Below are 14,816 nucleotides of genomic sequence, written 5' to 3'. Positions count from 1 at the left end.
CTGAGGAGAGAAGAGATGGATCCCGACCCTTCGGTTTCACCTCCTGTGTTTCTCCAAGACTCAAGCGGGCTCCACCACCCAAGCCTCTCTGGTGGCTTCAGGTGGGTATTTGTGTTATTCTTTGACTGCCCAGCACCTGAACCCCCACCCGAAACAGTGAGTCTTGGGGGAAAGCACAGCTTTGCAACCTGCTCTACCAAACCAAAGTGCCAAATACTGCCTGGGCCTAGGACCCGGCCCAGACCTTACCAGGTGAATTCCACTGCGGGATACAGAGCTCTGGCCGCCTCGGCAGGGCTGGAGGGTCCTTCAGCACCCACTGGGGATACAGTGGCTTCTGCCCCCGCATGGTGCTCTGCTGTGCCCTTGGCTGTGATTTTGGCCACTGGGGTCCCTTTGAGCCTGGCTCTCCCACCCTCCCTCCGGGGCCTTGGGCTCCTCCCAGCCTGCCAGTGACTGTCTAGTCTATTTCCACCAGACAGAAGCAGGTTCTGGGTTCGCATCTATGTGCATGACTAGCTGAGAAATGGGTACAGGGAGTCATTTGCAAGCAAGAGATCCTTGGAGAAATGGGGGGCTGGGGGCGGATGTGGGACTGGGGAGCTAACTGCCAGGCCTAGTTGTGCTGAAGTCAGTAAAAGTCCAGTCGGCCCCTCCTGGTAGGAGTATAGCAGGCCAGGGTCCACAGAGGCGAAACAGCTAAATAAATTGTTGCCTGGGGCCAACCGAACCAAAGAGCCCGCTGACAGCGAGAGACGTGGTGGCTGATTCTAACATACTGGGAACGCCTGGATCCGAGGTCCAGCTTCTTCGTTCGGGGCTCAGAAGGCCACACGGGGTCTCCAGTGGCCGCGCTGAGAAAATCTAAGGCACCACATGACCCAGCGGAACACCGGAGGCAGACTTTGATCCTGAGGTTGCCAAATTCCCTTGAAACCAGAGCTTCCCTGGTCTCCTGCGTGAAAGTTGGGGCATTTGTTCAGGGGAGAACGGTGCTTCCAAAACCGTACGGGGCATTTCTGAGAGGATGGGGAGGAACCAGCACCAGAAGCCAACTCCAGAAGCCACCAGTCCCTATGGATTTCGTCTTAAACCAGGACTGATAGGATTGCTTGCAGAGGGTCCAGTGCCCCGGCCCCCACCTGCCAAGTGCAGAAGCTGCCCGCTCGCTGCTGGTAACAGAGAACACCCAGGGGGTCTTTCGGGCCCATCAGAATCTTTGTGCGTCTGGTTTGGAATCCACATGGCCAGTGGCCCCAGGAGGGGACAGTGTGGGGTCCCCTGCAGGGGGGAGGTGGGTGTGGTCTGACTGTCCCGGGGCAGTAGCCCTGCCAGCAAAGTGAGAGTCCCCGTGCCCATTCAGAAGGCTTTTGGGCTTTGGTACCCCAAGCAGGCATCCCTGCCCCCTCCAGGTGTGCTGAGCCCCAGATGTGAGGCCTTCTGAGGCAGATGGGGCTGCTCACAGGGAAGGTGACTTCAGCCTTCCTGGCCAAATGCCTCCCCTAGACTCAGCCCAAGGATTTGTCCTTGGGATGAAGAAGAAGTGTCTTGAACAGGAGAGGCTGGGGGGGGGGGGGCTGGGGGGCAAGAACAAATGAGCCCAGGAGGAGGTGCAGTGAGGAGGGAAGGTCGGGGGAACACCAAAGCGTACCAGCTAGAGACAGAAGTGGGGGCGGGTACTGGGCAGGGCAGAGGGGGCTTCTGGGCACTCAAATGAGGGGTCAGTGGGAGAGGGGAGGGAGCCGATGGCCAGGAGAGGGTGAGTCAGCCAGGACACGGGGCAGATGGGAATAAACAGCAACTACCGGGTATCGGGAGGTCCCAACCAGGAAACAATTTGAAGTGAGCTCCTGGCTCAGGGGAAAAGATCCGACTGCGGGTCAAGAGATCCCTGGGTCAGATTTCCAGGCCGCCGTGAGCTTATCTCATTTAGTACCGGATGGGGGGGTTGGTGGACATGGTCCGGGTCATTATGTGGTGTCATGTCTGGCACCGGGTTGGGAAGTGGAAAGAGCCCAAGACCAGCCGTGTGAGATCTGGCCCCAACCCTATTATTAATCAGGTGTGTGTGCTTGGGAACGTCTCTTAATTATGGCCTCTTTTCAAGCCCGTAACGCAGGGCACCGAACTAAATTGGTAGTTTCCAATTCTGACTTTCCACCAGGATCATCCCATGGGCTTGTTAAAAATAGAGTCCGTTGGCCCCACGCCCAACTATTCCGATCCAGGCAGTCTTATCTGGAGCCTGTGAGCTGTATTTCCGAGAAAGGACGCACCCCGCTGCCCTTACCGCCTCACACACCAGGGGCTGTGATGGGCAGTCCCCCCGGGGACCCTTGGCCTTAGAGGAGCCCGGAGCCCTCCAGTGACACAGCCCTGCTTTGACCCAGATGTCCTTGGCCATGGGTGGCTGGTGTGGGCAGGGGATTGTGCAGAAGGAGGGCAGGAATGCCTTCCACCTGCAGTAGAGGTCCGACTAGACATGAGGGGTATGTCAGTGTCTGAAGGAGTTCTGGGATTCACGTTGGAGGCCGGAAGTCTCCCTGTCACAGTGAGGTGAGCTTTTAAGGACAGGTGCACCTTACCCGTTCTTGTCCTTACTGATTTGGGGAATGGGGTTCGAGCTTCCTTTCCCTCCCTGGAGCCCGTGACTCTACACTGAGGAGAGAGAGAAAAGAGGCAGGGAAGGCCAGTCATCTTCTATACTAACTCCTTGGAGTCAGTCCTCCAGAGCCAACCGAAATCCTGCTCTTCTTCAGGGGGTGGGTCTGAGTCTGGAGCGGGCCCCAGGGGGAGCTCCAAGACCTGGGGGCTAGAGCCTCAGACCCTGCAGAGGGTTTGATCTGCTTCATCTTTCTTTGCCGGGTGTTCTGGCCAAGGAGGGCCAGGCGATATAGGACCCACTTGTGATTAAAAGCTAGTAAAGGGAGGGGGCACCCGGATTTGAACCGGGGACCTCTTGATCTGCAGTCAAATGCTCTACCCCTGAGCTATACCCCCTTAACTGGCATGGTGATGTATTATTAACACCTTGTACCTGTGTCAATACACCGGGGTTCAGTTTTGCCGGTTGGACTGTCCTAGCCAACTCTGCTCCTCTCAGCTCTGGCCTCCCTCCCGCAGGAAACCAGCCCGTCCTCTTCGTGTACCTCTTCTGTGTGCACCTGCCTGTGGGCGCCCGCTAGCCTCGTTGACCCTTAAAATCATGCAGGAAACTCCCTCCCACTGTTCCCCATCCACTGCATGTCAGGCACACTGGGACGGTGACATACCTGTGACCAGGTGACAGCGCCTTCCCCTGTGCCGAGAGAAGGTTCAGAGCCCACGGCCGAAGGTTATTTAATCACACGGAAGAACATCCACGAGAATTTGCCAAATGGAAAGGCAGGTTGCAAAACAGTGTGTCTGCATAAAATTATACATGATCTCAGCTTTTGCTTTTTTTTTCTGTGCTTTTATTTATCTTTCAAGCTTTCCATATCGAGCATGTGGCCTTTAAAAAAAAAAAGTTACTTAGGAAAGATTATACGCTAGGAGACTCCCGCTCCTAGCGATTTTTTCCTCTAATAGTCCCATGAGTACACAAAGGCACACGTATCTGGAGATTCATCGCAGCATTTCCTTTTTTTGTATTAGCAATAAACTGGAAACCACCTAAATATCCATTGACGGGGATTAGGTTACAAACATGGTGTCACAGGATGGGCTGTGATGCGACAGAAAATGATGAAATGAGCCCAGAGCGCTATCTATGCGAGGACTCGTAAACAAGATCATGAAGGCCAAAAAGCAAAATAGGCAGCATATGATGCAAGATCCTTCGGGCTTTAAAAAAGATACTGCATAGGGGCGCCTGGGTGGCTCAGTCAGTTAAGAGTTCGGCTCAGGTCATGATCTCGCAGTTTGTGAGTTCGAGCCCCGTGTCGGGCTCTGCGACAGCTCAGAGCCTGGATCCTGCTTGGGATTCTGTGTCTCCCTCTCTCTCTGCCCCTCCCCTGCTCATGCTCTGTCTCTGTCTCATAAATAAATAAAACATTAAACATTTTAAAAAGATACTATATATACATATCATTAGATGATAAGAAAGATTACACATACACACAAAGGTATTTAAATTTTTATATTTAAATATTAAATTTTAAATATTAAATATAATATAAAATATAAATATTTTTATAAATATAAATATAAATATTTATAAAATAAATATTAAATTCAATATAAATATTTATAAAATAAATATTAAATTTAATATAAATATTAAAATTTTAATATTAAATTTTATATATAAAATACATAATGTATAGTTAATATATATTTAATATGTTTAAATATAAATTTTCCTATTTTAAATATTTTATGTTATATACATTTGTTATATATACTTTGTTATATATATATTTGTTATATATATTTTGTTATATATATATTTGTTATATACATTTGTTATATATATTTTATTATGTATTGGACATTAATATTTTATGTTATATACATATAATGCATATGTATTTTTTTAATTTTTAAAATGTTTTTTATTTATTTTTGAGAGAGAGAGAGAGAGTGTCAGCGGGTGGTGGGCAGAGAGAGGGAGACACAGAATCCGAAGCAGGCTCCAGGCTCCGAGCTCTCAGCACAGGGCCCGACGTGGGGCTCGAACCCACAAACCGGGAGATCAGGACCTGAGCTGCAGTCGGATGCTCGACAGACTGAGCCACCCAGGCACCCCTAAAATGTATATATTATATATAACATATATATATAATATATAATCTCCTCTGGAAGGAAATAAACCAAAGAGCTATTGCCAACGAGTGGGTGAGGGATTCTTCAATTTTCCAATTTACGCGTGTAATAACCCAATGTCGGCACAGTCCCACCTTCCAGGTACTGACTGAGTGGTTACAAGTAACAGAGAGAAAGCACTGCAGACGTTCCTTCCTTCCCCCAGCTCTGCAGCTGCACTCATCCTGACTCCTCCCTCTTCCCTGGGCCCCTCCTGGTTTGTCCTTCACCCACCACCTCTGCTGCGGTTGTGCAGGCATTTCTTGTTTCTGCCGGTCTCCAGCCCCCTCCCCTCCCCTCCGGTGGCGTCACTCTGGTTTCACACACGGGTTGTCCACTGTCCACCCAGCTAGGATCCAAGATGTCCTTGGTTGCTCTGAAGGCAAAGGGCCAGCCCGCTGCCTTCTTGAGACCCCCGGCACCTGCCCGCCTCTCAGCCACACACCACGCTCTTCCACGCCTGCCTTCCCGCCCCGACCTCTCAGCCTCCGGAGTGGCCTCTCAGACTTCAGGCTCTGGTGCCCAGGGTACAGGGAGGGCACGCTCGAAGGGCATAGAAACCGTGTAGGAGGTCACCTCCCAGGTCAGCTGAGACTCGCAATAAAGTCGAAGGGTGACGATGACATTTCCAAAGGGAGAGAAAGGTTTTGATATTCACACTTGGAGAGGGGTGCCTGGGTGGCTCGGTTGGTTAGGTGTCTGACTTCGGCTCAGGTCACGATCTCATGGTTCGTGCATTCGGGGCCCACGTCGGGCTCTGCGCTGACAGCTCGGAGCCTGCAGCCTGCTTCAGATTCTGTCTCCGGCTCTCTCTGCCCCTCCCCGGCTTGTGCTCTGTCTCTAAAATAAACATTAAAAAAAAAAATTTTATATTCACACTTGGAGCAAGACAGCGGAGGAAGGGATAGGCCCCAGCCAGTGATGCGGACCGTACACAGGGCCTTGTATGTAGGCCTCTTTCCCTTAAGAGGGAGATGGCTCCATCAGGGGCACTAAGGAGCCCTCCGGAGGGACAAGGAGAGGCAGGTGCGGCTTCTGCCCAATTCCGTGGGCCCCCAGGAGGGGAGGAGGAAATGGAAGGCCTCTCTGCCTGCTATGGACCTACTGAGCCCGGGCACCAGGGAGCCCTGTCCTCTTGCTCTGCGCTTGGGACTGCACTGGCCCTTTAAGGGCCTCCAGCATGTTACTTGGCCTCCCTTACCTCCAAGGGAGGCTGGGATGTGTAGTTTTTCTTCTGTGAAGCCACGCGACAAGAAGGAGGCTACAAAGGACACTGGGTAGGGGTGGGGATACTGGCACTCTGCCTCACCCAGGCCTCTCTGCCACCGCAGTGGGGTGGACTCTGTGAACACATTAGAGCTAAGCCCGAGCCCTGGAAGGATCGTTATGTGGCGTTGACATTACTGAGGCTGAAGGCCGAGGGAGCCAAGGCAAATACAAGTGTCAGCCTGGTTCTAAAATCCTCCACTAAGCTTGGGGCATCCCAAGAAGGGGACCCAGAAGGGCAATGCGGGGCAGAAGGCGCTCCCTCCAGTTGGGGGGTTGAAGGCGGAGGTGTGGGCAAGGAACCCTGAAAAAGGGGGGGGTCTCATGGGGAGAGGGCAAGGAGGAAGAAAGGGCCCCACTGAGCCACCAGGCTAGGACGATGGGACCGCAGGACCAGAAGTCGTAATGGGGTGACAGATGGAGGCTGTCATCAGAGGGGCCATTTTCTTTCTATTTTTTTTAACGTTTATTTATTTTTTGAGAGAGAGGGAGAGTGAACGGGGAGAGGTAGAGAGAAAAGGAGAAAGAATCTGAAGCTCTGAGGGGGGGGTGGTTCAAAGCACGAACCCTGAGATTGTGACCCCAGGCGCCCCCAGAGAGGTCATCTTCAAGATCAGGAGGTGTTGTGGGAGGGCAGGGACAGGAAAGCGACAAGCCGCCAGGCCCTCAGCCAAAGTTCCAAGTGTTTATGAAACAGGGGGAAAAAAGTACTAATTAAGAAATTCGAGTCTCTCGCCAACAAAAAGGAAAGAGCTTTAATGAAAGAGAAACTCTGAAGCACATCACTGAAGATAAAAAGAGGTTTTGTCTTTTTTTTTCAGGCACTTATGTTGTGTGCTGATAACGGAAGACAAAGAAAATTCGCAACCCGGGGTGTCAGACAGAGAGCTTTTTGCCGGCTTGTCAAGTTAGACAAAGTCTGACCGCGCTGTCCTCAGTGGCCGTTTCTCTGCCGCATTTTCCTGCCGTCCAGTGTAAACAGATTGAGGCTTTCTTGCTGTCAACTAATTTATTGTGAGAACCTGTTTTTAGCCCATCTAAAGCATAGAGTTTTGTTGTTGATACAGGCCTAGAGGATCATGAAGTGTCTTTTAGGGAGTCGGGAGAAAGGTCGTCGAAGATGATTGGTGTGGGGCCCCTGGGTGGCTCAGTCGGTTAAGCGTCTGACTTCAGCTCAGGGCGTGATCTCACAGGCTGTGAGTTCGAGCCCCGCGTCGGGCTCTGTGCTGACAGCTCGGAGCCAGGAGCCTGCTTCGGATTCTGCGTGTGTGTCTCTCTCTCTGCCCCTCCCCACTCGCACTCTGCCCCTCTCTCTCTCAGAAGTAAACAAACATCAAAAAATATATATTAAAAAAAAAAGATGACTGGTGTAAGGGATCATAGAAATCATGACAGATTTCCGAATTCCATGCGGGGATCTCGGGACTCACGGCGAATTCTGGGATTGTCTACTAAAATGCTCAGCGGCTTGTCCTCTAGACCACAGAAAGCCATAACATTCTTCAGTTTTGAGACGGGTGATACATAATTCACCAGTCCCTCATGCAGAAGTTTACTTTGAAGGCTTGAGGAGGACATACCATTGGCTTTAATGGTTCCTCAAGCTAACCGTGCACTTGGACAGGTAGAGAATTCATCCTCTACAAACTCTCTCGGCCCCAGGAGAGCCTGCTGTCTGAGCCACAGATCCTGGTGCTTTGGCTTGGAAAGAGAAGACCACTCCCCCCTCCCGTGCACAGAGACTGCCCGGATTAAAAAGGGGGAGGACTGAGGAAACTGAGGCAGAGACAGTTAACATCTCTGGAAGACACCGTCAACGTCGCCTTCCGATGATGTATACTTAGGGCTGAATGGGAGGAGGTCCAGAACACAAGGTGCTGGGCACACAGAGCAGGGATGAGGCAGCCTGAGTCTAAGAAGCTTCCTGGAAGCTAACTAAGGCTGGTTCTCAACTCTGAGGACCTCTCACCCTCACTGGGCTCCACCCCAGATACTCTGATGTCATTGCTCTGGGGTGAGGCCTGGAAAATGGCACTTTTATAGACTCCTCAGTGATTCCCACTTCTATTTTGAGGTAAGAACCCCCAACTTTGGTATGAAGCTTCACGAGTTTGCTGGTTCCAGGGAAGAAAAACAACTTTCCGTTGACATCTAATAAGGAAGAGGAAGTTTAAAAAAAAAAAAAATGCAGCACCAATATAAATTAGGAATAAATAAGGGGGCACCCAGATTTGAACTGGGGACCTCTTGATCTGCAGTCAAATGCTCTACCCCTGAGCTATACCCCCTTCTGTTGTGGCCTGGCTTAATTAATATTCTTCATCTGGACAGCCACACCCAGACTCCCCGTAAAGCGATGAGCAGCTGGGACAGACCGCTCTCTCCGTCAAAAATAAATAAACATAAAAAAAAAAAAAAAAAAAAAAAAAGAAGTAGGTGGCTGAGTGGAGTTAGGAATCCCCCAAAGCATGAACAAACCGACCATCTCCCCCTACTATTGCCATGTCCCCCTCGTACCCACCAGCCTTTCCCTTGGAGCCCTGGAGATCTCCTCTCCTGGCTGGAAGGCGGTAGAAACTCTTACTTCTACACCGATTTCTTTCTTTCTTTTTTTTTTTTTTTAATTTATTTGTTTTGAGAGAGAGCGCGCCAGCACTAGCAGGAAGGAGAGGGGCAGAGAGAGAGAGAATCCCAAGCTGTCAGCGAGGAGCCTGACACGGGGCTCGACGAACCATGAGCTCACGGCCTGAGCCGAGATCGGGGTGAGCTCTTAAAGGAGCGAGGGATTCAAGACAAGAGGCAGGGCAACCCTGAGCCCCTGGCTGGCTGACGTGCCTTGGGCCCTGAGTGTGCCCTCCTCAGCCGGTGGGGAAAATGACACGCAGTTGTTTTAAAAAAATTTTTTTTTCAACGTTTTTTATTTATTTTGGGGACAGAGAGAGACAGAGCATGAACGGAGGAGGGGCAGAGAGAGAGGGAGACACAGAATCGGAAACAGGCTCCAGGCTCCGAGCCATCAGCCCAGAGCCTGACGCGGGGCTCGGACTCACGGACCGCGAGATCGTGACCTGGCTGATGTCGGACGCTTAACCGACTGCGCCACCCAGGCGCCCCAACACGCAGTTGTTTTAATTCAAAGTGGACTCGGTGTGCACGGGGCCACGGGCTCCTAGGCCAATGAAAATCCTCCCCGAAGCGATGCAGCAGGAAACAAGCCTCCAAGAGCCCCCCGGGGTAGGTTTTAACAAATCTAAGTGTGGAAGAAACGGCGTGGCAGAGAAGCCAACGGCACAGACTCTGAGGGCAGATAAGCCCGGGTCCAAGTCCTGCCCCCGCTCGGAGACCCTCGGCCGGCCACTCCCCTTCTTTACGCCCTCCTCTGCGTAAGCTGTAAAATGATAACAGCATGGACTTGATGCCTTGGCACGTTGATCAGATGAGTCAATCCACGTACAGTACTTGAACCAGGACTGGCACGTAGAAAGCCCTATGTCACTCTGCAGAACAAAATTTAAAACATCCTAGGGAACTGGCCAACATTCATGAGAGTCACCAGAGACAGCAAACATTGGAACTTGACCTGCCAAGACTCCACCTCTGAGATTATTTGCACAAATCAAAGGGTATCTTAAGAGGGAGAAATGAAAACTAAATTGAGGAGTAAAGACTGAGAAACGCTCGCATACATTTGAAAAGCTAATCAACTAAGACGTTCTAGGAATGAAAGATGTAATTAACTTGTTTTTATTTACTTTCTAGCGAAGTATCATCTACAGGAAACACACAGACCTGAAACGTACAGCCCAGTGAATTTTTACACAGACATACACCCAGGTAACCACCACCCAAATCAAGATACAGAAGATTTCTAAAACCCCTTGGGGTTCCTTCCCTTGGACCCCCTTCCCAATCGCTCCCTCTCCCCAAGGATAACCACCATTCTATGGCCATGGATCAGTTTGCCCGTTCTTGGGTTTATTCTTTTGAGTCTGGCTTCTTGCACCCAACCTCATGTTTCTGAGATTCATTCGTGTTTGTCCACTGTGACCCTTCATCAGTTATATGGATATCACGTATTTACAGGGAAGTTTGGAGGGACCATGCAAGAGCGGAAGTTTGGGTGAAGGAAATGACCTTGTTGGAAGACAGGAGAGTGAGAGTGAATAGCTTTATCACTCACTGTGTAGGAAGTTGGTATGCCATACCACGTCTATCGGCTAAGATCTTGTATTTTTCCACGGACCCAGCTCAGTCCTGCTAACCTCACTAACTCTATTTGTGTCAGCTATATTTTTCTTGAAACTTTTCCATGCCATCTAAATGTTATACTTTATTGGCACAAAGCCACTCATAAGATAGGCTTATGATCTTTTTTCTTAATCTTATGATCTTTTAAATGTCTTTGGAAATTGTAATAATGTATCCTTTCAAATATCTCTTATACAGATTATTAGTGTTTTCTCTTTTTCCTTTGTCAGTCTTGTCTGGGTTATCATGTTTATTATTTGTTTCAAAAAACGACATTTGCTCTATTGGTTCTATCACTTGTATATTTGTTTTCTACTTAATCAATTTATGCTTTCATTAATTAACCTTTATCACTCCTTTACTTTTCCTTTGGATTTATATACTGTCCCTTTATACCTTTTTTTTTAAATTTCTTTTTTCAGTGTTTATTTATTTTTGGGACAGAGAGAGACAGAGCATGTACGGGGGAGGGGCAGAGAGAGAGGGAGACACAGAATCGGAAGCAGGCTCCAGGCTCTGAGCCATCAGCCCAGAGCCCGACACGGGGCTCGAACTCACGGACCACGAGATCGTGACCTGGCTGAAGTCGGACGCTTAACCAACTGCGCCACCCAGGCGCCCCAACCTTTTTGGGGGTAGATGCAGAGTTAGCTAATTTTCACCTTTTCTCTTCATAATGCTGTGGACACAGGAAGGCTTTAAATTGCCCCGTACATGCCTGCTATGGTTACGACTGACAAGTTTCAATATCTAGTATTTTCATCATCACATAGTTCACCTATTATCTAACTTCTAATTCAATTGCAATTTCCATTTTGACCCCTGGATTATTGAGAAGTATTAGAAAATTAGAAAATTTCCAAGGTGGGGATTTTCTATTTGTTGGGTTTTCTTATTCTTTGTTGTTATTGGATTTTAACTTTACTTTGGTCAGAATACATACTCTTTGTGATTTAAATACTTTGGAATTTGTTGAGAGTTGCTTTGTGCTCAGAATATGGTCAATTTTTGTGAACGTTCCATGAGTGACTAGGGGGAAAAATGCACATTCTATAATCCTTGAGTAGAAAGTTCTTTATGTGTTAGTTAGGTCATGTCTGTTAATCACGTTGTTCAAATCTTTCATATCTTTCTTTTTTTCTTAATGTTTATTTATTTTTGAGAGAGACAGAGAGACAGAGTGTGAGCAGGGGAGGGGCAGAGAGGGAGACATAGAATCTGAAGCAGGCTCCAGGCCGTGAGCCATCAGCACACAGCCAGATGCAGGGCTTGAACTCGTGAGCCGTGAGATCATGACCTGAGCTGACATAGGATGCTTAACCAACTGAGCCACCCAGGTGCCCCACATATCTTTCTGATTTTATACCCACTTGTCCTAGCAATTCACAAAAGAGGGTTTTAAAGATCTCTCACACGATCAGAAGGTTGTCCATTTCTCCTTTTTAATCTGTTCATTTTTGCTTAAATTTTTTTGTTTTGAGGCCTTGTTGTTAGGTGCATCAAATTTAGCATTGTTGTACCTAACTGGTGAATTGAACTTTTTATCAATCCAAAATGACTGTCTTTATCCCTGGTAATGATTTTTGCCTCAGAAATGATTTCGTCTGATATTAATATGGCAACACAATATATAGTCGTCATAGTTACATCTTTTTCTGTCAATTTATTTTCAATGTATTTATATCCTTATATTTTCTATCTCTTGTGAACAGCCTATAGTTTTTTTTTTTTAATCCAGTTACATTCTTTGTGGTTTTCCTGTGGCATGTTATACATTTATATTTAACGTTAATACTGATAATATTTTGCCTTAAATTGTCTATATTCTGGGGCGCCTGGGTGGCTCAGTCGGTTAAGCATCCGACTCTTGGTTTTGGCTCAGGTCATGATCTCACGGCTTCGTGGGTTCAAGCCCCGTTTCGGGCTCTGTGCTGTGAGCCCGGAGCCTGCTTGGGATTATGTCTCCCTCTCTCTCTGCTCCTTCCCCACTTGTGCTGTCTCTGTCTCTAAATAAAATAAATAAATACATAAATACATAAATACATAAGTAAATATCTTCTTTGTCCTGCAAGTTCTAGGTTCTTTTTCTCTCCTTTATCGTCTTCTTTTGGCGACTATAGGAAGAGACCCTGGGAGTTGAGAGATGAGATCCTTGCATCCTGGAACAGAACTGGTAAAAAAAAAAAAAATCCCTAAGAGTCCATGGAGCTAACAGATTTCTTTTGCAGATGGGATCACTCAAAAGACGGTCAGCGTGTGGCTGACAGACACTGGGACCAGGATCTACACAAGGCACCAAGCAACCTTGGCTGCTACTGAGAGTGACCTAAGACTCCTTGGGTTGGCATTTGCATGGAATAAAAACCAGGGAGCTAGAGAAGGAAATCACTAGCACTTTTCCTGTGCCGACCCGGGTGGGGACGAGTGTATTTAGCGGACGGCAATTTTCTCAGTGTCCGCAAAAGGTTGACTTCACAGAGGTGCGGAACGCGATCACAGCTCCGATAAAACGACACCCCTCCCCGCCGCAGACTCTCCACCTCCTTTGTTCAGATTGCGGACTCAGCAGGGATAGGCTTCCCTCCCCCCCTTCCGTCCCCAGACTCCAGCACAAGACGCTGCCTCTGCTTAACAGAATCGAAGCCGCTAGAGCACAGCTCCCTGGTTTCCCTCCATACCTCAGAGACCCCTCTCTTCAGCTATCCTACGCCCTCTCCCGTGGGTGCCTGGGTGGCTCAGCCTCGTCCAATTCTTGGTTTCGGCTCAGGTCATGACCTCACGGTCCGTGAGTTCGGGCCCCGCGTCGGGCTCTGGGCTGACAGCGCGGAGCCCGCTTGGGCTTCTGTCTCTGGTACACCGGACAGGGGACGGAGAGGTCTCTGGGTCACATTTCCGTGCCCGCTACTCACTCGCAATTTTATTCACGGGACTGTTGTTAAACATCAAGATCCCCCACCCTCGGTAAGTGGCTGAGTGCTGGCCAGGAACCTTCTGGACCAAAGCACGTTCCAGCTCTGAGTCCCTTGCGCGACTCAGGAGCCCAAGGCATTGTCAGCACCAGGGGGCTTTTTCTCCCAATCTCACGGGTCTCCCAGGGGGGCAGGGGGTCTGTCTGAGACGTCAGCTTTTATTCCCACACACTACTGGACTCGGAAGGCCTCAAGGAGCCAGTCGATCACTTGGCCTTGGAAATGGGAGAAAAAATCAGCAAAAAGAGAAAAAGTCAGGCCAAGGGGATCACCGGACGTGTGGTATGGGTTGACTGGGTGTGTGTAAGGCTCAGCAGAGGACGCATGGCCTTGAACCGCAGCTGTGTGAAGCCAAGACCCAGAGCAGGACCCACCGAGCCCTGCAGGCTCCCCGACCTGGTGTCTCTCCCCAAACGCAGGCCCCTCCAGCGACTGTTCCTGCCGACCCCACAGCCCTTGACAACTCAGGACCCAGGATGCAGCGAGGAGAGAGTCGGCTTTGCTTCCTTGGTTTTCACCAGGCGCCAGGAGATTACCCTTTCCCTCCATTAAAACTGCAGAGCCCCGCCTCCCTGGCCACTTGGATTCAAGGGGAACAAGCAAGTTCAGGCGCAACCACACTGCCATTCAACGCACTTCTGTTCCCTTCATGTTTGAAGGAAGCTGCCGAGGGTGGTCTTTGTCTCTCACTGGCCCGGGAGTCCACGGACAGAAATGGCCTGTTGGTTCAAACCGTCTGCGCTCAACAGAGATTCAGGGGCTTTCCTCCGTAAATTGGGCTTTGTGGGAACAATTCTTCAGAAAGAAATTCAAGTAGCATGAGAAGCCCCATGAACTCCTTCCTCGTCGGGAATCTGCTGATACCAGTCACAGCATCTCGCCACAGGGAACAGAGACACAAGGACCCCCCTAGCCACTGGTGACCTGGTTTTATAACTTCTCCAGAGGACGTTGGTCCTGAGGTTTCAACATCCACTAAGACCAAAGTTATTTCTTTTAGCAGACATTCTCCAAAATAGTCCAATAATAAAAAGACTTGGGCGCCTGGGTGGCTGCGTCGGTTAAGTGTCCAACTTCGGCTCAGGTCGTGATCTCGCCGTTGGTGGGTTCGAGCCCCGCCGGGCTCTGTGCTGCCGACTCGGAGCCCGGAGCCTGCTTCGGATTCTGTGTCTCGCTGTCTCTCTTCCCCTCCCCCACTCACGCTCTCTCTCTCTCTCTGTGTCAAAAATAAATAAACATTTAAAAAATAATAAAAAGACTCGCTATCATTGACCTTAAAGCATTAACTGCTTTAAATTCTCTCTCTCTCTCTCTCTCTCTCTCTCTCTCACACACACACACACACACACACACACAAACCCTATGAGGTGGTACTATTATTATCCCCCATTTTATAGATGGAAAATCTGAGACATAAAACAGTGAAGCAACTTATCCGGGGCGACACCCCTACCTCACCGCAGCCACTCTCAGGATCAAACCAGACATCCCACGGGAGCTCCTGAGGTCTCCCTGTTGTTGCTACATGCATGCAAGAAACAACTTGTC

General features: G+C 49.4%; 2 non-coding genes across 2 annotated transcripts; both read right to left on the bottom strand.

Moving 5' to 3' along the window:
- Positions 1 to 2,928: 2,928 nt before the first annotated feature.
- TRNAC-GCA lies at positions 2,929 to 3,000 on the bottom strand. Its single transcript has one exon. It is a non-coding gene; the product is annotated as a tRNA-Cys (tRNA).
- Positions 3,001 to 8,267: 5,267 nt separating this feature from the next.
- TRNAC-GCA lies at positions 8,268 to 8,339 on the bottom strand. Its single transcript has one exon. It is a non-coding gene; the product is annotated as a tRNA-Cys (tRNA).
- Positions 8,340 to 14,816: the final 6,477 nt, after the last annotated feature.

Source organism: Lynx canadensis, chromosome A2 (genome assembly GCF_007474595.2).
Source record: "Lynx canadensis isolate LIC74 chromosome A2, mLynCan4.pri.v2, whole genome shotgun sequence".
Classification (NCBI taxonomy): Eukaryota; Metazoa; Chordata; class Mammalia; order Carnivora; family Felidae; genus Lynx; species Lynx canadensis.
The sequence above is the reverse complement of the archived record's forward strand: the minus strand, read 5'-3'. Positions and strand labels throughout refer to the sequence as shown.